General features: G+C 45.7%; 1 protein-coding gene across 1 annotated transcript in view; it reads right to left on the reverse strand.

Moving 5' to 3' along the window:
* Positions 1–2894, reverse strand: part of HTR4 (5-hydroxytryptamine receptor 4) — a 353363-nt gene extending 350469 nt beyond the window's left edge. The window contains exon 1 of the mRNA XM_032477069.1: positions 2068–2894. The gene's annotated coding sequence lies outside the window, so the exon portion shown is untranslated. The remainder of the gene's footprint in view (positions 1–2067) is intronic.
* Between the last annotated feature and the right edge of the window lie 19061 nt (positions 2895–21955).

The raw sequence follows: 21955 nt of genomic DNA on the forward strand, positions 1-21955 counted from the left end.
AGCCACTCAAGGAATGACAGCAACCAAAATGGTGGAAGGTTCACCTCCTAGTTGGCCTTGAGGATTAAGAGGTTTGACTTCTAGCAGACCTTGAGCTTCATTATATGCTCATTGTAACAGCATGATCAAGTAACATGCCCACAGGTGCCATGACAACCCCAAGGCTAACCGCAAAAGGCTAAAGAATGGGCAGTGGCCCAATTCCTAGGAATTTCAGCCCCTTCCCCAGGGCAGTTGAAATGGTCTTACCTGCAGGTGTGTGAAGCTACTGAGCCCATAAAAAGTGGCACCACCACACCTAGTGGCCTTTTTTGCTCTCTCCCCTTTAGAGATGGCCCACACTCTATGGAGTGTGTACCTACTTTTACTTTAACCCGAGCACCCAATCCCCACACCTCTTTCCTTGCCTTTCTCTTGCCTTACACTCTATGCAGTTTATATCTCTCTAAATAAATCTACCTTTACTCAACAGTGGCTCGCACTTGAATTCTTTCCTGCACGAAGCCAAGGACCCACACTTGGTGGGGCACGTCCCAGGGGCTCAACCGAGACGTGGGACTCTGCCCTTCTCACGCCCCACATCCGTTTTCCTGCATCAGAGTGACTGCTCTGTCAGCATTCCTGGTCTTTTCTCCTTCCTTCCACTCTGGTCATTCTGAACTTTCCCATCCTCAGAAACATGCCAAATTCTTTCTGCCTCAGGGATTTCATAGCTGCTGTTCCTTACTCCCCCTGTTCCTTTCTTCCCTCTCCTTCTCACCTGTCAGAGTTCAGCCTAAATGTTAGCAGCTCAGGATGCCTCCCATCACCTGCCCCTGTAAGTCGTTCCCCCAGTCCACCATGTGTCTCTGTCAAAGCATCCTGTTGGTTTCCTTTAGGACACTTGTCACAATCTGTAATCACATCTATGGGGGTTTATTTGCTTTATCTGTTTATTCTTTTTCTTCCCTACTCACAAGTATTTAAACTTCACAGAGGCAGGGGGTTGTGTTCATTGCTGTCCTCCAACACCCAGTAGAGTTGCTAGCACAACATACAGTTAGAAGTAGCAGTAGTAATAATAATAATAGCTACTATTTATCGAGCACTTACTATGTGTCAGGCATACATTTACATGCTTCACGTATGTTGATTCATTTAAATGTCTTAATAACCCTTTTGGGTGGGCATCAATATTGTCCCTATTTTACAGATGAAGAAACTGAGGCAAAAGAGAGATTAAGAAATTTGACTAAGCTCACACAGCTGGTAAACAACAAGGTCCTACTGCATAGCACAGGGAATTATATTCAATACCTTGTAATAGACTATAGTGAAAAAAGAATATGAAAGGGATTTTATATATATATATATATATATATGTATAACTAAATCACTATACTGCACACTAGAAATTAACACAACATTGTAAATCAACTATACTTCAATTAAAAAAAAATCACAGTTGGTAAGTATCAGAGCTGGGATTCCATTCTTGAGTGCTCCACAATATTCTGTTGATGATGAATGAATTAATTAACACAATGTTGGTTTGTGGTATTCTTGAGGTCCTTAAACTCCAAGTACCAATAGTGCAATTTGCCTTAGAATAAATGTGAATGATTAGCTTAGTCGACAGAGTGTGTGTCTGCAGGGGGGTCATAGCCCTCAGGAGGAAAAGGCAGCTATTTACCATGGAGAGGCAGCAAATCAATCTTTGTGTGACAGGGCTGATGGCAGGGCTGCAAACAAGAAGCAGGGTATGCTGGCACAGACGTGAGTAGCTCACCCGGCCCCAGACCACATTACCTGGAGAACGCTCCCTGCCAAGCCCCATCACAGCCAGAGCTCTGAGAAAGGAGTTCTGGGAGCAGCGGAGAACTGGTCTCCCCAAGAAAGTCAGAGAAGCCAGCCTCTGAATCAGGAGAGGGAGATCTCTGTTCTCTTCTGCCCTGGCCTTTAGCAGCAAGATCTTCCCGGATGCCACACCTTATCAAGTCCTACTAGGTGGATCCCAACAGCTGCCAGCTATGACTCTGTATGCAGGCATCAAGAGGAAGACTAACCATACAAGGCAGCTAAACTCACCATGTTCTCATCATGTGCCAGGTATGGTGTGAGGGGCTTTACATAAAGTACCTCCTTTAATTCTCGTAACAGCCCTGGAGGTTCCTTCAACCTTCATTTTGCCAATAAATGTGGTATCCAGTCCCTGCTGTGTTGATGAAGTGAGTACTATTTTTAATTCTGTTTTACAGATGAGGAAAAAGAGATTGGAAAGATTATGTAATTTTCCCAAGTTAGATACAGGCAGCATTATAACCTGAACTCAGGTCTGCCCAGTGCCAAAACCCTCCTTCTTAACCTCTACTCCACATTGCCTTCTGATTCTAAAACCACTGTTTATTTCTACCTATATGTAAGGTATTGTACTATAAACATTAGGAGGAATTATTCAACAAGATAATGTTGCCTGGCTCATAATAAATGGTCAGTAAATGTTAGCTTATGTTATCCTATGTACTATATGCTTATATACCATGACGGTTAATTTTACGTGTCAACTTAGTTAGACCACAGTGTCCAGATATTTGGTCAGATGTATCTGGGATATTGCTGTGAAGGCATTTTTAGATTAAATTAACATTTAAATCAGTTGACTTTGACTAAAGGAGATTACCCTCCATAATGTGGGTGGGCCTCAACTAATCACTTGAACTTAATAGAAAAAACTGTCCCCCCCCAAAGGAGAGAGAATTCTACCTCCAGACGGCCTTCAGACTCAAGCTGCAACATCAACTCTTCCTTGGGTTTTCTTTTGCTGGCCTACCCTGCAGATTTTCGATTTGCAACCTTCACAATCACATGAGGTAACTCCTTAAGATAGATAGGGAGGTAAGTAGATAGATAGAGAAATAAACATAGATAGATATAGATATAGATATAGATATAGATATAGATATAGATATAGATATAGATATACCCATCATATATATATTACATCCTACTGCTTCTCTTGCTTCTATTTCTTTGGAGAAGCCTGACTCCTGGAGATACTTAATAATGACAATAACCAGATGAGCAGATGAAAGCTGGGGAGGTTTATATTAGAGGCAAAGAATTCAAACTGCCCAAATTCCTCTAGAAATCTAGCTCCTAATGAATACAGTTTACAACTGTTACAGTCATCTCCACTTCTGTGAAAAGAGCTGATTTTCCTAATTTGGTTAGAAATTAATTAGAGATTCATGGTAGTTCTGCCCATTCCCTCCTCCCTCCAGGTCTGTTTCCCATCCATAAAATAAGGACCGTATAACACTTGATGACAACCACAGAAACGAATGGGCAAGTCCACTGAGGGTCAGGTCCTCCCTTTGCCATCCCCCTAGCTCGGAGCGGAATGGGTGGTGGCAGTGGAGGTGCTGAGGAAAGAGCCCCTGTCTGGCAGCCAGAAATCCCGTGCCATGGGCTGGACCCAAGGTCACCACTCACCAGCCTGGCCCCCTGGGGCAGATCTCACAGGTCCTGGCTTTAGCTTCCTCCTTACCAAAACAGTAATGATAATGACTACTCTGAGGGTGACTGCAAAAATCAACATGAAATTGTGTATGTGACATTGTTTTACAAGCAGTAGGTTTTCCCTCTCAGAAAGAGCAATCAGGCTATTGAGTAACTGTAAGCCATTTCTGGACTCCACATCAGAGTGGGGTCAGCCCTGGGTAGTGCTCTGAAGTCAGCCGGCCAGGATGGTTGATGGTCACTGCTCACATGCCCTGCCACTGCTCACAGGGCGGGCTCAAATCTGGTCCTAGCTGCCCCTTCAGTGGCAGCCATTTCAGCTCTGAATGCTGGGTCTCATGTTCTCTTCCTAACAGCCCCATGAAGTCGGCAGCCCAAGCAGGAAGGGGTTAAACTCACAGCCACACACCGAGGTAGAGGCTGAGTTTGGCTACCGCCCCATCCAGAATTGAAATCCAGTGTCTGCCCCTCCCCACCTCCAGGTAAGGTCAGCTGTCAGTCAGAACTTAACCTCATGATTCCAGGGCCAGGAGACCAAAGTGATTCAGTCACAAATCCTCCTTCTAAAGCTGAGGACCTCTAATCACAGCAGAGGATCTGGGAGACAGAGAAGACTGAAAAGAGAAATTAATTTGGGGGAAAAAAAAAACAGGGAAACATCAGCAAGATTCTAATCAGAAAGTCACGCTGCCAGCAGAACTAAGAATCATTTGTCAAATGTCACTTGGAACTCAAACTTGATTATCGCTTTTCCCGTTATCTTATGATTTGGGGAAATGAAATAGATTTTCATAAGACTAAGCTTGGTCACCAACTCACTTTGTGACATTAAGCAAGTCATTTAGTATCTCTGAGTCTCAGTTTTCTCTTTCATTAAAAAAAAAAAAGGCAGTACAAAATCAGTTTCAAGACTTCAGAACTTAAGACTTCTAGGGTCATGATTTTTGCCATATATATGCCCCACAGTTGCTGTTTATCTACATGTATTCATATATTTAAAAAGGAAATTCTCTATCACGTCATAAATGTAAAAAGAGAGTCTCTTGCATTAATAATTCATAATGAATACATAGTTTTTAAGATTTTTAAAAATTCTCACATGCCAGATCCCTGACAGTGTTCCTCACACTACCTTTCGGTCTCTGGCCTCCAGCTCTGACTTTCCACCAGTGATAAATCTTGATCCCTTGCAGCACTGCTAACTCCCAGGGAAGCTTTCCTGATCCCCTGTGCTAAGCTAGTTCCCTCTGCACGTCCCTACTGAGGCATTTCTTGTGCTTCTCTGTCCTTCATAGAGGTCTGTCTTCCCTGCTAAAAGGCAGTGGCTAGTGTATTGACTGTTGAGCACAATGCTACACGTGTCAGCTTGATCACCTTACTTAACAGAACATCTCCAAGACTCACTTTCTTTATCTGCAGAATGAGGTTAATTTTTCCTTTGGTGAATGGAATCTGAAAAGGAAAGCTGAAAATAATTCAGGCAAGAAAGGCAGAAGAGACTTAAGACGGTAGCCCAGGAGAGTTGAAATCAAGGGAAGAATCTGTCAACTGGAGGAGAGAAGAGCATGTTTACAAAGAGATTCAATATAGTCTACATTGTTCAAAATAATTCAGTCCACTCACATTATTTGATGTAACTGTGATGACCACACGTGATGCTTACTTGTGGTTACCATTGTGCCAAGTGCTTTTTAAGCATGATTTCATCTAATCTTCACAACCATCATTATTCCCATTTTACAGATGAAGATATTAAGGGTCAAGGAGATTACATGTGTGGTCTAGTCCAAGGACACAACTAGAAAGTGGCAGAGCAAGAACTTGAACTTGAATCTGTCTGACCCCAGGACCCAAGCTCTTATCACCAGTGGCAGGGTTCTTGAACTAGGAACTGCGGTCACCCCTCCTCCAGGTCCCTAGCTGACCCTCCACTCCCCTCCACAGGTTCTGTTGCTTATCTCAAGAACAACTGAATGTGACCTCTGATAAGACATTGTACCATGTATCTTATCTCTTTTGAAACTGTCAACTTCCTTCTGAGTCATCCCACTTCCTATCTTTCCCTTTTCCATCCTTCCTGCAAGCATCACCATATTAAAGAACGCAGTCTTACTGTAGAGTACAAGGAACTATATTCAATACCTTGTAATAGCCGATAATGAAAAAGAACATGAAATGGAATATATATACAACTGAATCTCTATCCTGTGTACCAGAAATTAACATAAAATCGTAAACTGACTATGCTTCCATAATAAAACTATAAATCTTAAAAAAAGGAACAAAAATAAAGTACATGGTCTTCATCGAGGAAGCCAGTGACCCTCCCCTGCCAAGGAATGACAGTGGCACTGGGAAACCTATGCCACTAAGCACCAGTGAATCTGGTGGCTTCTAAACGGAGTTCTATGGTGGGAACTCGAGGACAGAGCATCTGAGAGGGTGGGTCAGCCTCATCTTTATTATACAATTGCTCCCTGCATTAAGTGTCATTGGAGCAAAGCTAAATTTGGAAAACTACTAACAGAACTGGCATTGGACAAAGAGTGCAGAGACCCAAGCATTCTCCTGGCCATGCCTCGGTCTCCTCATTGGTGATCTGGAAATGACCAGCCTGTCTTACTGCACTGGTGAGGGATCCAACGAGAGACAGTGGACAATACTCGCAGACACATCGAGTATGCAGGAAGTGTACCCATCGACAAACCCATGTGAAGAATCGTGACTAAAAGCAATGCCTCTCTCCCATATTTGAAACAACCTCTTTTCCCTTCCCTTGCGTGGGTCCTGGCTTCCACTAATGCTGTTTTCATTTCGTCTTCTCAGCCCCTCCAGATGCCGTCTCCTTCCTCTGCATCAAGGCAAATTATAGGATGTCTTTGGGCTCTATACAACTGATTGTCATCTCTCATCCAACAGCCTGGGCTGTTGGTTCAGCGTGACCTAGGGCAGCCACCAGCATGGGAAGACCTACCAGCTTTCTGCTCCTTTACATTGTCTTGGCCCTCATCCCCTCCCTATCTCTTCCTCAGAGATCTCTGGCCACCCTGGGACAGGCAAAAGTTGGCTGGGTCACACCTCCAATATTAGTCCTCTCTGCTCACAGGCTCTCAGATGAGGCAGCCACATAAAGGTGGCCATAGCTCTGAGGACCACGGCCCTCAGCTCTGCTCTAGGCCAGCCTCGCCACCTGCTGCAACTGCCCGGCAAATTCCAGAAAAAATAATGGACAAGGGACTGGAGCAACAGGTCAAGAAGATAAAGGTTCTGACTGTTCCAACTGAAATATTCCTTGTCAAGAGTCAAGAGATTTGCAGGATGCAAGATGTTTCAGCCTGAGCCCCTTCTCTGCCCAGAATAAGGGGGATCAGAACCTTCACTGACCCAACAGCAGGCAGGAGCCATGGGACTGTACCTCCTTAGTAATAGCAAATTCAAAGGCATTAGGTTCTTAGCTGCATTCAGGAGACACTAAGCAGGGCTCACTTGTCCCAGGTGGGCAGTGATTATAAATTTGACAATAAATGTTTTAACCTGGAGGAGCTTAACTCCAGGCTTCGAAATTTAATTCTTTGTGCCTTCTGCCACAAATCTTCCCCATCTCCCCACCTTCTGGAAGTTAAGACTGGCTATCTTCCACAAAACTACATTCTAGGTATTTTTACTTAATTAGTCAGTCTGTAAAGCATAAACAGGGGTGACCCTCATTTACAGAAATTAACACCCATGAAAGAACTCTAGTGGAGTGAAAGTTCACATCACAAAAGGTTGACTCTAAAGTGAGATCCCCTATGTCCATCGAGCATATAATTCAGATTACAAAATTTCAGTTCAGCCACAAATTTTTTGGAATACACATAATAGAACAAATCAAAGTCAACTGGAAGCCTGTCATCCTTTCTAGGGAAAGATCCAGGGTAATGAATTCCCAGGCCTTAATGCGCAGCAGAATCACCTGGTGGGCTCATTAACACGCAGAGCTGCGGCCTTCCTCCATATCTACCTTATCACTATCTTTAGAGTTGAGGCACAGTTATCTGCACAGGTCGCCAGCTCCTCGGGCAATCAAAAGCAGGCAGTCTGAGCCACAGCGGCAGGTCCTGTGCTGCATCTGCAGGTGGCAGTCTTCCTATGCCTGAACAAAGCTTCCCCAGAGCTTGTAAAGCTTGGAGGTTCAGCCCCTGGCCCACTGCCCAGTGGGAGGCCACCAATCAGACGCCCACTTTCACCTAAGAGTTGGCCTCCAGGCTCCTGGACTGAGAACCCCCGACATGAGCACCCCAATATCTAAGGGACAAACCCCTTCCAATCAAAGGCTCAGGCTTGAAATGCTTCTTTCATTATAAAGACGGGAGAACAGAAAACAGAGAGAGAGAAAAGGGCTTGTCCAGCAACACCTGGCAGCCCAGATGGGCTTGTGGGCAGAAGGTCTGGTCTTCTGACCCCTCTGCCGGCGAGCGGCTGTGCAGCCTCCAGGTTTCTGCTCAATAGGCCCTTCCTCCAAGAACGAGCCCAAGAGAGAATCAGGGGCCCCTGCTAGGTCCCGTCTCCAGGCTCTGACCTTCTCCACACTAATCACAGCTGGTAATGACACATGAGTTCCTGGTGTTCCTCTTCCCAACGAGACAGTGGAGTCTGCAAGGCAGGGACCTGTTTTGTACGCCAGAGTTTCTAGCACCTAACACAGCACCCAGCACATAGTAGAAAGTCAGTAAATATTTATTGGCTGATGGACAGACAGGCGTTACAATGGTCTGTCTCTCCTACACAATAGAAAATAGAAGTACTGAAAAAGAGAAGGGTTTGCCCACAGCCAGGAACAAGTCTGTGCCATGGGGCCAGTGAAGGCAGGGGGACCTAATTCTCCCTCAGGCCTCAGTGTCCAGGTTTGGACCAAACAGGCTCTGGCAAACATTTCAACTCATTAACGGTCTCTATATATTTTAAATTGTATTTAATGAGTCTAGGGTACGGATAGAATACAAAGTGACTGAACATTACACTAACTCAAAAAGGGGCCAGGGTCTCTGAGGCCACCCAGCCTTATGGTTTCACATCGCCCTCTAGTGACTGGGACTTGTCACTACATTTTGTGATGTTTGAAAAACCGAGTTTCCCCCGTATCCCGTATCCCGTATCCTCAGGGCTACAGGAGCTGAGATGTGCCGGCCACTGCCCACACTCCCCGGCTTCCAACCCTCCAGTCTCAGACAAAGCTCCTTTGATGGACTCCACTTCTCCCAGAATGGCCCTCTCTCAGCCTGAGTACTTCAACCCCAGGATCCATCTGTCACCACCCTGGGGGCAGAGGCTTCAGAGTTCACAGATGAACTATGTCACCCCACCAGGACCCACCAGCCCCTGCCACACTGAATCCCTGCCATGTCTCTTGGTGTACTGTGCCCTCTTTCCCCTAGGGGTCTGCCCACACAGTCCTCTCCCCTCACACCACTCTTGCCTTTTAGCCTGGCCAGCTGCTGCTCACTCTCCATGTCTTAGCTCAGAAATCCTTCTCCCCAGAACCCATCCCTGTTCTCCCCAGGAGCTCATCTTCTGAACTTCCCCCTCAGAGCATGGATCACACTGCATTTTGATTGCCTGTTTCCTTGTCCATCTCTCCAGCAGACTTGAGCACCCAAAGGTCAGAGGCTACATGTATTTCATTCTCCCCTGTACCCCCAGCAGCTAGCACAGTGCCTGGCACCTAGAAGGTGTTCAGAACTATCCCTTTCATAAATAAAGGAAGGAAAATTACTCTAACCGCCCAGCACTGCATTTCTCATTTCCATCAGTCTGTTCTTCTCTGCTCTCTTTATATCTAAGAGGGCCTGCCTCCTGCTATCATCTGGCCTGAGAAAAAGAAAACATTTCTGTGCCAGCCTCGACAGTGATTCATCAGCCTTATTGTGTGTGGCAGCTGCTGGTGTCCTCTCACCTCCCAGCAGAGCAAAAAGCGATAAGGAGCTGTCTGCCTTTCAGACTTAATGTTCTTCTATCCACACCACTGACACTTGTTTTCCTGGTGACTAGAAACGCATTTGAAAGTTGAGTTTTCTTCCTTACCAGTTTCCACAGCATTCTGAGGCTTGGATCTCTCTGAGTGGGCGAGACCACAAACCACTGTAGACCAAGGCCAAAAATCTGCACAAGGTGACCCATGATGAATCAGCTATTCCCCAGCTTGCGGGGCAAAAGGAACCCTGGTGGTTCTGTTTAATCAATGGCACACATCTGTCAAAGGCCTACTATGTGCCAGGCTATGTTAGGAGACTTCCATCAGTGGAGTCTAGTCAGGTTTTGCCCTGCCCTCTGCAGAGCTACCATTCTAGCAGGAAATCCAGAATTGAGCAACTTATTACACAATTGTTCAATGACAATTAGGATGTAAACTGAAGAGGAAAAATGCGTGGCACCAGGAGAGCATGGCCTGAGCATCCCAGCCTCACCCAAAAGGTCAGGGAGGCTGCCCCAGGCTGTGAGCTTTGGGTTAAGAGCTGAAGGAGTAGGTGTTAACTAGGCAAAGATGGGGAGAATGTGTGTATATATGCAATGTGTGTGTGTGTACATGTGTGGGTACATGAAAACATGTGTGAGCATGTACAGCCATAGGTGTAGTGTGTGTGTCTGCACATGCATGTGTGAGCACACATATGCCATGTATAATGTGTGTCCATGTGTGCATATACATGCATGCACAGGTGTGTGCACATATGTGCCAGGAGGGTATGTGTGTCCAGGTATGCAGCTGTGCAGGTGCATGTGCGCACGCATGTGTGTGTGTGTGTGTGCCCCAACTGCATGTGTGTCTCTTATTGAGTCAGACATCCTTCAGCCTCTGGGCCGCATTCCATCACAATAAATCATCGTTGTGAAGCAGATTTCAGGGCTTCTCTGGGTGGAACAATGGTTCTCAAACCTCTCTCAGCTCATGGATCATTTCAGTAACAATAACAACAGCTACTCCATGTTAACTGTGTGGCGGTCATGGTGCCAGACACTTCCCGTGCATTCTCTCATTTACTCCTCCAGCAACCCCAGGAGGCAGGCCTAATTATTGTTCTATTTTGCAGAAGAGGAAACAGAGGCTGAGAAAGAGGAAGGGTCTTTCTCAAAGTCACCCAGCAAGTTCGCTTGGGAGCTGTGATTGGAACACAGGTCTGTTTGACTTCAAAGAATATGCTCTAATCTACTAAGCTCACTTTCCTGTCTCTAGAGCAAGGGACACGGTGGATCCACCGCATGAAAGGTCCCCTCCCACAGGTTATTGCAGCAACGCCCTTCCAGCAGTGAATGGAAAAAGTCTTCAATGAAACCCTAACCCAGTTCAGCCATCAATTCACATTGTGATCTTGGTAACATCTCTCCCCCTTTGTTGCCCTTGAGAGTTTTCTGAGCTCTCCCATTGCACAGGGATAGCTTGGCCTCCACCACACATAGATTACAGGTTACATAATCTCTCAAAAGCTCTGCTTCCTTATCCCTAAAATGGATCTAGTGCTGGTACACTGCAGACAGCACTATTACAGGGATTAACTAAGCATATGCATGAAACATGCTCATCCCGGTGACGGTCTCATAACACATGCTCATTCAACGTACTGTCATTGATGCTGAGGAATCCAGCGGACCTGGGTTCAAATGTCCACCTTGCCTTCGGATGGCTGTGCGACCTTGGCAAAAGTTACTTAGCTGTCGAATCTTCCTCACTTGTAAATAAGAATCAAAATAGTACCTACTTTATAGGTTTGAGGACTAAAAGAAATAACGCACTTAGCACAAAGTAATTGCCCTGCAAATGTTAGCTAACGTTATTATTACTTACATACTGTGCAATATCATAAACCAGGATTATTCAGGGTTTCATTTTGTTCCAGTTTAGGGTTTTAGAAGAAAATGCAAGGAAGCATCTCATTGGACAGCTTTTGCTAAATATTGGATTCTTTGTTTTGTTTTGTTTTGTTTTGTTTTTGCAAAATCAGACTTGTCTCATGGGTCAACGGAAAGTCAGTTTCCCCTTGGTTCTGAGGCTGGCAGTTGAGGGCAGTTTATTCTGGTGCTGGCTCACAGTTTAGAATGGTTGAAGGCCGCGACCATGAGTAAGTGAGTCACCCTTGCCAAAAATCATAATCATGGTCATATTCTAAATATTTATACTACAAGAAATCAAACCTGCCCAACCTTTGGGATCACAGGGAGTGAACTCACTCAATGCAGTTCATTCATTCATTCTTCTCAGAATTGTTGATCAATGCACCTCGTGCCAGGCACTGGGCACGGGTCATGCTGGTGGCTGATGCGACCAAAAACCATGGGCAGCCTTGGCCAATTTTGGAGAAAACTGAATCAGGGCTCTCAGGGATGGTAACTGCTCCTGAGCTGTGCAGAGTCCTGGAGAGAATTCAGGCCTGTGTGTCTTGCAGTGTGGCTTGTCAAGCTAGGAAACGCCCTTAGGGGTCATCTCAGCCAAAACACCCATTTGACAGATGGGGAAGCAGAAGCCCCAAGAGAGAAAGAGAGCCCCTGAGACCATAACACTGGGCTAGCATCCTGTTCTCCCAACTTCTACATCACCACCTTTCACAGTGAGCCCCCTCCCTTAATCCCAAGACTCAGGCCCACCTCATTACAGAACAGCAGGTTCCCCAGACATGTTAGCCCACAAACAGCTTCAAACACAGTGACAGGAAGAATTAAAAAGCAACTTTACTAATAATAGTATCTGCCATTAACTGGGTGGTTACTTGGTACCAGGTATTTTGTTAAGTTTTTTATACCCCTAACATTTTAATACTCAAAACAACCTCATTGGATAGGTTACTCCACTTTACAGAAAGGACACTGAGGCTCAGAGAGGGGAAAGGACCTTCCGATGGTAACACAGCTAGAAGTTTCAGAGCCATAACTGTACATAACTCTGCCCGACTTCAAAGCCAGTGCCCATGGCCACCGTGCCATGTCGCTCAGTAGGATACAAGTATCGGCTCTGCTACACCCTCCTCCAGCACTCACCTGGGCTGCCAGTGGTCTGATGTCTGCAGCTGGGGGAGGGGAAGAAAGAGCAGCAAAGGGGCTCGGAATCCAGTCCTAGGACTGAGTGCCCACTAAGATCCAGGCTGTGACGAGCTCAAGGGTGATGAAGATGGAGAAGGGTGGAGCGCTGTCTAGTGAGGATGGATGGATATACAGTCTGTTCCAGTACCTGCCCCAGGCTAAGGGCTGCACCTGATGCTGTGAGATGACTTGTCACATGATGCGGAGCAAACCATTTCCTTTCTTCTAGAGAGAGAGCACAGTATAGTGACTAAGCCCACGGCATCCAGAGCCAGACTGCCTTAAATTCCAGCCCTGCCTCTTACCTGGTATGTGAACTCATGCACTCTTAGCATTTATTGAATGTCCTTTTTGCTTCTATAAAAGTTGGATAATAATACTTATTTTCTATTGTCATTATATAGACTAAATAAGCTACTATTTGGAACTCAGAACAGTACCTAATACATAGTAAGAACAACACACATTTTTGCTAGTTTTTAAAAATTATATAAACTAGAGGTGATAGTTAATCATTCGAGTTAAGATATTTTGGGCTGTATAATAACAGACTCTCTGATCCAAAATGGCTTTACCAAGAAAGTTTAATAAGTATCTCCCATAATAAGAACCATCTGGGAGGCAATGGTTCCAGGCTCAAGGATGTCCCCAGGAACTCAGGACCTTCTCATTCTTCCTCCCAACATCTTTCAAATATCACTGATGTCTCTCCTCACATACCAAGATGGCTGCAGCAGCTCCAAGCATCACATCTTTACAAAAGCCACACTCATAAACAGAAAGGAAGGGATATGAGAATCTCTTTTGCACGTGCTACTTTCTTATGAGGAAGGAAAATATTTCCTAGAAGCCTCCCAAAAGACTCCCCTTACCTGTCATTAGCCAGAATTGGATTGTGTTAGATTCTGGCATTTGCAGTCACTACCTAGAGCCGGGCTCCATAGTAAAGAAGATGAGAGGAAGAAGAGCTGTTGAATGGGTAATCAACCTGCCTTACAGGATAGTCTTGAGAAGGAAATGTGAGGAAAAGTACAGGAATGCTATGAAAGAGTTAACTGCTTCCACTTCACGTGTGTAAGCTATCATTCTCTCAAATAATAATAGCAACAGCAACACTAATTAGAGTCTATAGAAAAGCAGGATGCCAGTGATTCTAGGGAGTCCTGTTCTTTTTCCATGGACATGGCAGGCAAGGGAAAAATGAAAGGAAGCCAACTGCCTCATGGTCTGGCCACTAAAACTGACATTGTTTGACCTCCTAATAACCCAGACGTGGGGAACAACTGGTCACCAACTTCCCCTCTCAGTTTGGTAAGTTATAAATAAAGTCTGAAGAGAAAGAAAATGAAGTTAGTTTAGATCACTGGTAGAATTCCTCTGAGAGGTAAAAACTTTTGTTTAGAAAACACTTGGTGGGCCATTTTATAGTGAAAAATCAGCCCTCTGACCATGGTCTAGATCAGGGATCAGCTAAGTTGTCTGTCAGGTCAGATAGAAAGTATTTTGGAATTTGCAGACAGTATGGTCTCTCTGGCAGCTGCTGCACTCTGAGTCCTGTGAAAGCAACCTGTATGTCAACAAATGACTGTGGCTGTGTCCCAAGAAAACTTTATTTGTACGAAGAGCTGGAGGGTCAGATTTGGCTCCCTGGCTGCAGTTTGCCAACTCCTGTTCTACATGGCAAGTTACATAAGACAAAAACCTAGGCCAAGGGTCTCAAAATCAAATGCACATGGAGCTACAAGGGGCATGTAAAGAAGTAGGATGGCTGGGTGGGGTCTGTGGCAGTGTGGAGAACACATGGCTCATGGAAAGAAGGCAGTTGTAAAAACCAGTATTGTCAGATCCTCCAATTTTCAAGAAAGCCAGAAATGCAGATATTTAAATCTAATTTTTCTGTGTTGGCAACCAATTCAAAATTCTAAACCTGATACAGACCGAACAAAACCCATCTGGGGGCCAGCATAGCTTGGGGGCAACCAGTGTAACCTCTGGCCTAGAATATCATCCTTCTTGAGCAAACGTGCTATGACAACCAAGTACATATGACACATCTGAGTGACATGGTCCAGGAAACTTAGCACAAAGCCAGTCTGACCTATTGAGAATGGAATGTATAACGGCTACCGTCCTGCCCACTGGCCAGGACTACGCGGGAGGCCATGAACAGAAAAGAAGGCAATTAGCCTGTCTGTACTGCATTCTTCTTCCTTCCTCATTAGTGCTCTGCTTTCTCTGTATGGTGGTGGCAACAGTGGTGTTCTGTGACTTCAGGTGCTGTGCTGCATTCCTTACAGACCTTCCCAGCATACGTCAGGGGAGAAATGAGGTCATGTATAGGAAGGTATTTTGCAAACCATAAAATCATAGATATGTCAACTTGGCCGGTTTCTGGCTTCCACTGCTTCAAACACTACCTGAAAGGCCCTGGTTATGTGTACACTCTCTTTAGAAAGAGGACAAAATCCCCTAGCAGCATGGCAAGCAGGACAAATGCACAGCAAAAGGAACCAGCCATGTTTCCTCCTGGTGCACAGGCCCTTGCCCTGTGTCTGATTCTGCTCTGAGGCAGCCCGGCTACCCCCTAAATGCCCCAGGCTGCACACAGCTCAGCCTCTGATGTTCTGTCCTTGGCTGTCTTTTAGCTGCTGCTCTCACCTATTCTTAACTTCTTTGCCCTTCTCACCAGTTCCTATAAATCTGCAGCATCCTGAGTATTTGCAGGGAGCTTCCTCTCACCCAGCTCTGCACTCTGTCTTCCCACCTTCTGTCCTGCTGTTTGCCTAGAGCCTCAGCTTTCAAAACTACCCTGGCCTGCCCCTTTCTCATCTCTGTAAACCACCCTCTTGATTCCCTCAGCCTTATCCTGGGACGGGAAGGGGAGGACAGAGAGGACAAGAGACAGACAGAGACACAGAAAGAAAGCACAGTGCAAACTTTCTAACCTAGACCCCGTTCAGCCCCATGCCCACTTCAGTTCAAATTAGGTGCTGGGCCAGTAGTTTCTCAGTGCTTCCTCAATACCTGTGGCTCTTCAGAGCCACCTCAGGAACCTAGGTAGGAGAAATAAGGGGGAATGCCACAGGTCACTTCAACAGAGAAGCTCCATCTTACCTGTTTTGTATATTATGATCCTGCATAAACCTGCAATTGAAAAAGATTATTTCATTGCTAAGGATAAAAAGAGTTTAAAAACTTCCGGCTAGTCACTATACCTAGATCAGATGGAGGAAGGCAAGCTCCTACACTGAAAAAGCCTAAAGGATACCTTAAAGTAAGCAGCACTTTTTAGCAAAGGGCAACTCGGCAAAAATTGAGCTAAATTTTTGTCCAAAACTAAAATAGCTTTATCATATCTCACATGGGAAAAACGTATCTGCTCACACAATTCAAATTATCTACTTCACTGAATGAAAGCTACATTGAGGAAATGAGTACTCCTTTTTAGCCACTTAAATATGAAGATCTGTTTTATATCTACTTAGTGGCGATCTGGGGGAACATTTCTCATCTTTCATTCTGCGAGTGGATGAGAAGTGTTTCTCAAAGCTGCCTGAGCCCTGCTCACTGCTGCTGAGTGGACAGACCACACCTGGAGACACCCAGGGGCCTGTCAATAGGGCAAAAACTCTCAAAGAGGCGTCCCAGCTCCAGCTTTCTTCCCCTTGGTGCTCAAGTTCAAATTTTTCTTGTGTGGTCTGCAGATTTCTGTGCAGGATCGTCAACCCCAGGTCTACGGACAAGCAAGCGGACCAGGCTGGCAGGGCCGACTGCAGGGATCCTGCAGGAAGAGGCCAGCATGAGTACAGGGATGAGTTCTGTCGGGAGAGCTGGAGTCCAAAAGCTCTTACACACCCATCCTGCTGCTGACTCGGCAGGCAGCTCAGACCGACAGCTAATTTGGGAGGAGGATTTGCAAGTGTGAACACTGATCAGTTCTGGAATTAATCATATCATTTTAGGTTTGTACATTCTCAGGCTTCCAGAATCAGAGCCTCTTAGAAGCTCTGCCCTGGAAGGAAACAGAGAGGTTCCATCCAATATTGCACGATGGTTGAGTTCCTGGGCTCTGGAGGCAGACAGACCTGAATTCGAGACCACTCAAATTTACTGGGGGGCAGTGGGCAACTCATTAGAGGAGAGAGAAGAGAAGGTTTAGGACAAACTCGGAGCAGGAGCAGAAGTTACCTGGCAATCTGGCTCGAGAACTGGAGCTGTAATACAGTGCTGAGGATCTCCTCTGCTCTCAAATGATAAGCTCATTTGATTCCAAGTTCTGCAAGAGAGAAATTCCAACTGGACTTTCCCTTGCCTTCTCAGCGTGACTTGAAGAAACCTTCAGGCACTGTGGTGAGAGAGAGAGACAGCAGATTTTTACCATTCCATCAAGACCAGAAACACAGACGGGAAGGTAACTCCCAAAGGGAAATCAGGGCTCTTGGGCGACAGGAGTGCTGCCTGGGACCACAAACAATGAGCATCCACCATCACGCACCTGCCATGACGGGGCTGCTCAGAGGACTGACAGAGACATCCACGTAGAGGGGTGAGCACACTGCCTGGCACACAGTAAGTTGTCCATTAACCATTAGCACCGCTCATGGTAACTCACTCTTCTGTGTGGAGGTGGAGCCCCTTGACAGCATGCCTGTCAGACAGTTACCTCTGAGAGCATGTCCCCTTGGAATCATGGCTCCTGGGCCACCTTTTGAATGTAGAGACCATTTGGCTGGGGAACTTTAAAAGATTTTACTGACCAGAAGGACAGCCCATGCCATTGGGAATCTGACAATATCTGGGATGGGAACAACTGTGGCTCAGAAAGAGACTTTCGTGTAGATTTTATTCTCTTCATTATTCCAGTAATGTGTTGTATGCTGTCCCCCTCAAATCCAACCAACCTGAGTAACGTGCTGGTTTTGGGCAGCTTAGTTTCATCACACTGTTAGGAAAGAAGAGAAACAGAAAGTCTTACCAGAAGACATGACTCAGAGACCTTATCTCCTCTTTAAATCCGCTCGGTCAGGAGCAGGCTCCTTGGATCTCGATGCCAAACCTCGAAAACTCTAAAAGCATGTGCCTGAAAGGGGATCCCCACCTGCTTTACTGTCCCCAACTACTGCCGTATTAAAGGGCTGCTGCAAAACGCTGGTGTCTGAAGGCATGTTGGCTTAATTTGAGGCATATGCTAACTTCGACATCAGTTATGCAGAAAGAGGGGGTACTGGAAAGTCATCCTGCAGTCGTCTGGCCAGTCAAAGCCACCTGCCCTGGAGGACATCATCTGGGCTGGTGGGTGGCAGATCTAAAGCACTGTCTCTGAGCTCACTTCCACTTCTGTTTTCATATTTGATGGGAGTGTCAATACCATAACTCAGTAACACACATCTTCAGCTTGGACACCTCTAACTTCCTCCCTCTTGGCAACTGGTTCCATCGTTTGCTCATTCAATAAACACCTACTGAGACCCACTAGGAGCCAGTTACTGTGTGGGGAGTTAAAGGAGAATCATAACTATAATTTATGGAGTGCGTCTGGTGGGTGGGACTCAGCTACCATGCTTTATTCACATTGTCTCAATTTATTACAACCCCAGTGGAGCATATCACTTTGCTCTTTTTGTAATAGCTATTTGTGCTGTCCTCAGTAACTAGTAAGTTCTTCATTACATTGCAATAATTCTGCTTCCATTTACCTCAGCCCTGATGCTCCTTTGCCCTCAGCAGAGGCTAATAAATGAAACCAAATGGCAGAGGTTGGGCTGAGGGAGCAGGACTGGCTCTATCCGAAAGATGGCCTCAGACTCTCTCTCCTTCTCCCCTACAGGGCAGAACTTCACCTGAAATATGAGGTGGGGCTGATGAGAAAGTCCAGTCTCTGCTATCTGTTCCACCCACTCCGGTTCCAGAGGCAACAGTTCCCAATAACTACTAGGAGTCAGAGCCATCTACAGCTGCAGAGGAAGGAGGAAAGAGAAAACAGAGGTGGGTGAGGGTCAGTGATGGCCCCCCTGAATCCAGTGGTCTCCCCTGGGCCACCTCAGATGCCCCTGCAGGGCAGGGATGCCCAGCCAAGCATTGTTTCTGTGGAATCTTCTCACCATTGACTCTCCCGGCAGGACCAGCTGTTTGGCTGTGTTTAAACTGTCACCCAGCCAAAGCAGCGTGGTGGCACACCCAAACGCTAACCAGCAAACACACCAGGTCTGTAGCCCGCGCTAAGACTTTTTTAAAGCATAATTTGAACCAAACAGCCAGTCAATTTAAAAATACTGCAAGCAGAGAGCCAATGAGATTCGAAAACAGGTAAAACAAAAAATAAAAGGTATATGTATTTACTTGTTCATACATTCATTATTTAAACCTTGCCTTTTTTCAGAGATGTCAAGAGCCAAATTATTTGAAAAACAAACAAAAAAACCCAAAAATAGTATTAGATATGTTCTGACACCAGTGATATCACAGAAATTCATTATACATGTAATATCATTAATATTACAAAAATTCAACCTAGGTTAACATTCAAAGCATGAAGTGTGCTCGTGTGTGAGTGTGTGTGAGCCTAGCTGTGATTGTTCTCTACTCCACAGGGTCTGAAATGCAGGGAGTTCCTTCTCTTTTGCTCCCAAACATAAAAAGATGTCATGATGTGGTGTTTTCCACCAGAGTCATGCAATCATTCCTTCAGAATCATTTACCGAAGTCCAACCATGTGCCACCCACTGAATCAGATGTTTTGGATTCAGAGGACAAAAAGCCATATACAATTGCTGCACGTACAAAGCTTACATTTAAGACAACCGGAAGCCAGCAAAGTATGGGCTATGCAGAAATGGGGACGTTCACATCCATGGGCCCACAGAGCTGGAAAAGCACTGAAAGGTCATCTAGACCAGGATTTTCCCAAGCGCAGCCATTCAAGTAGTAACCTCATGGTTTTTGCCATATGCCAACACCACCTTCCCAGAGTTCTTTAAATGTTCTCATCTACAGAAACACTTTTATTTTAGGAGAAAACTCTACATCACTGCCTAAAATGGAAAACCAGAATCACTTGTCATAAAAAGCAAAGGTAACCAAAAAAATAAACAAAACAATGTGATCAAATTTATCTCATTTAGACAGATAGATGCAGTCCTAGGAAGACTGAACCTCAAGTCTGCTCCCACTTTGTAAAAAATTTAGATTGGCAAGTGTTTAAAAGATGTTAAAGATATATTAACACTACTTTGGGATGTTCTCCTTCCCTTAATGAAGAGAATTAAAGGAGAATTAAGTTGTGCACAATTGTCTGCTATGTGATTTAACTGCTTTTAACGTTGTAATAATCGGTCACAGGATCAATGAAATCATGTTCTGATCCAGCCCTCTCATTTTCCAGAGGGAGCTAGGGCCCAGAGATGGGTGGCAACTAGACCAAGGGTGAACAGCACCTGAATGGCAGAGCGGACACCAAACCATGACTTCCTGTGTCCCTGCCCAGACCCATATGTTCTACTGAAGTGGGCTGCAGATCACCAAGCAAATAAATAAATTCTTATATTTGCTCTTCACCATGATTGAAGGCCAGTCCTGATCCACCTCACTTTTGGATGGGAAGAAACCAAAATACATCTCAAAGTGGCAGACATGGTGATCCCTCTCCTCAGCAAAAACCCAATTTTTCTTTTTTCTCCTTGTTTCTTCCATCCACTCATTTTCCATGTGTTATACAAGTTCTTCTAGTAAAAAAAATCCACCAAGATCCCCAACAAACCCAGCAAGTTTGTAGAGACGTCTAACATTCCACGTCTTCAGTTAACCTGCTGTGACAAGGAACTGAATGGGGAAAAATACCCAGTCCCACTCCTTAAGGATCCTTCGTCCTATAAAACTCTCAGTGTGCAAATCCTGTACTAAGCGGCCCTCACCACATGCTGACTATTAAATCAGGCCTAGGAGATAGAGGTGGGGGAAATCCTCTCTCGCTCAACGAGAAGGTCACCTGCAGTTTGCCTGCCCCCAATCCACCCCAAAGAGTAGCTCTTGGCCATGGTCCCAGGGAAATCATCACTGTCAGGGACATGAAGCCATCTGCCTGTTAAGGAGGGAGCATTCTGGCATCCCTGCTCATGCTGTTTCTCTGGGAAGATGAGGCCAGGGTTTCAAATCACCTCTCACAGGACAGGAGGGAGGGGAAGGGGGGACGTGACAGTTCGTGAAATCTGGCTGCTTTTCCCTCTTTCCTTTGAAGCTGGCACAGGAACTATTTTAAGGTTCCTCAGAGGGACTGAAATCCATGCTTTATGGTGACAACTCTCAAGTTCAGCTTTTCCTTGCCTGCCCAACGTCCCGGGGCAGACTGTACCTATTTATCTTACATGAGCAGCACAATAACCCTGTGCCCTCCAGGACTGGTACCGTGTGAGTGTCCAAAAGCAAAGACAAGTGACTCTTGTTCCTAATGTGGAAAGAGCAGGACTTCCTACGATACAGCTGGCGTTTCCTGAAATAGAACATGATTTGAGCAAACGGTTTTCACTAGGCAGGCAGGAAAAGCCGAGTGTGGCTTGATGTTTCATTAGTGGTGACTCAGACCCTCGCTCCTGGGCGCCTGCTCATCCTGGCTGGGTCTGACTTTTTTCCAGTCACCAGGTTCAGGCGCCAGATTCCTTCTTTGCCAGTGCTCATTGTCCTGCCAGCCTATTTGATTTCCTGGGTAGGCCGTGCCCCTGTCCTTCCTCTTATGTCATTTACACTCAGTTCCAGTTTCTATTTTGAAATTGATTAGGTCTTGATCAGCCACTCATGTTCATTTGCAGAGCACTTCCTGTCCAGTTCGGCCTCCATCTGGGAGAGATGGTGATTTATGTTTATCTCAACCGGAGGCTGGGATTTTTCTGAAACTGTTTTCAAATTTCAGGCATATGCCCAGCCGCTACCAGAATTAGTTGGAGAAGAGTGTATGGAGGGTGGTGATTCAGCAAAGACTGTCTCGGACATGCTGCATCACCCAGCCTCCATTCCTAGACTCTCCATCCTATCTCAAATTGGCTCTCATTCAATCAGCATTTAGTGGGTCCTGACTGTGAACCAGGCACTGTGCTGGGGTCACAGACATGAAAATACCCGGTCCCTGATGCTCAGATTACACTCCAACATGGAAAGATCTTCACAGAGTTATTACCAAAACACTGTGGGAGTTACAGAGAGGGGCAGCATGATCTAGCCCCTGTCTGCCTCTTCAGCGTGGCTCACAGCACTCTTATCCTCCTCACCCGGCTTAGTCCTTTCCTGCCCTTCGTTCTGTTCATGCAAAGCTCTGTGCTCCTTGGAACAACAGCATCAGCTTCACCTCAAGGCTGATGAGATACACGGGACCTAGGGCCCCATTCCAAACCTACTGAATCAGAATCTGCACATTAAT

Source organism: Camelus ferus, chromosome 3 (genome assembly GCF_009834535.1).
Source record: "Camelus ferus isolate YT-003-E chromosome 3, BCGSAC_Cfer_1.0, whole genome shotgun sequence".
In the NCBI taxonomy this organism is placed as follows: domain Eukaryota; kingdom Metazoa; phylum Chordata; class Mammalia; order Artiodactyla; family Camelidae; genus Camelus; species Camelus ferus.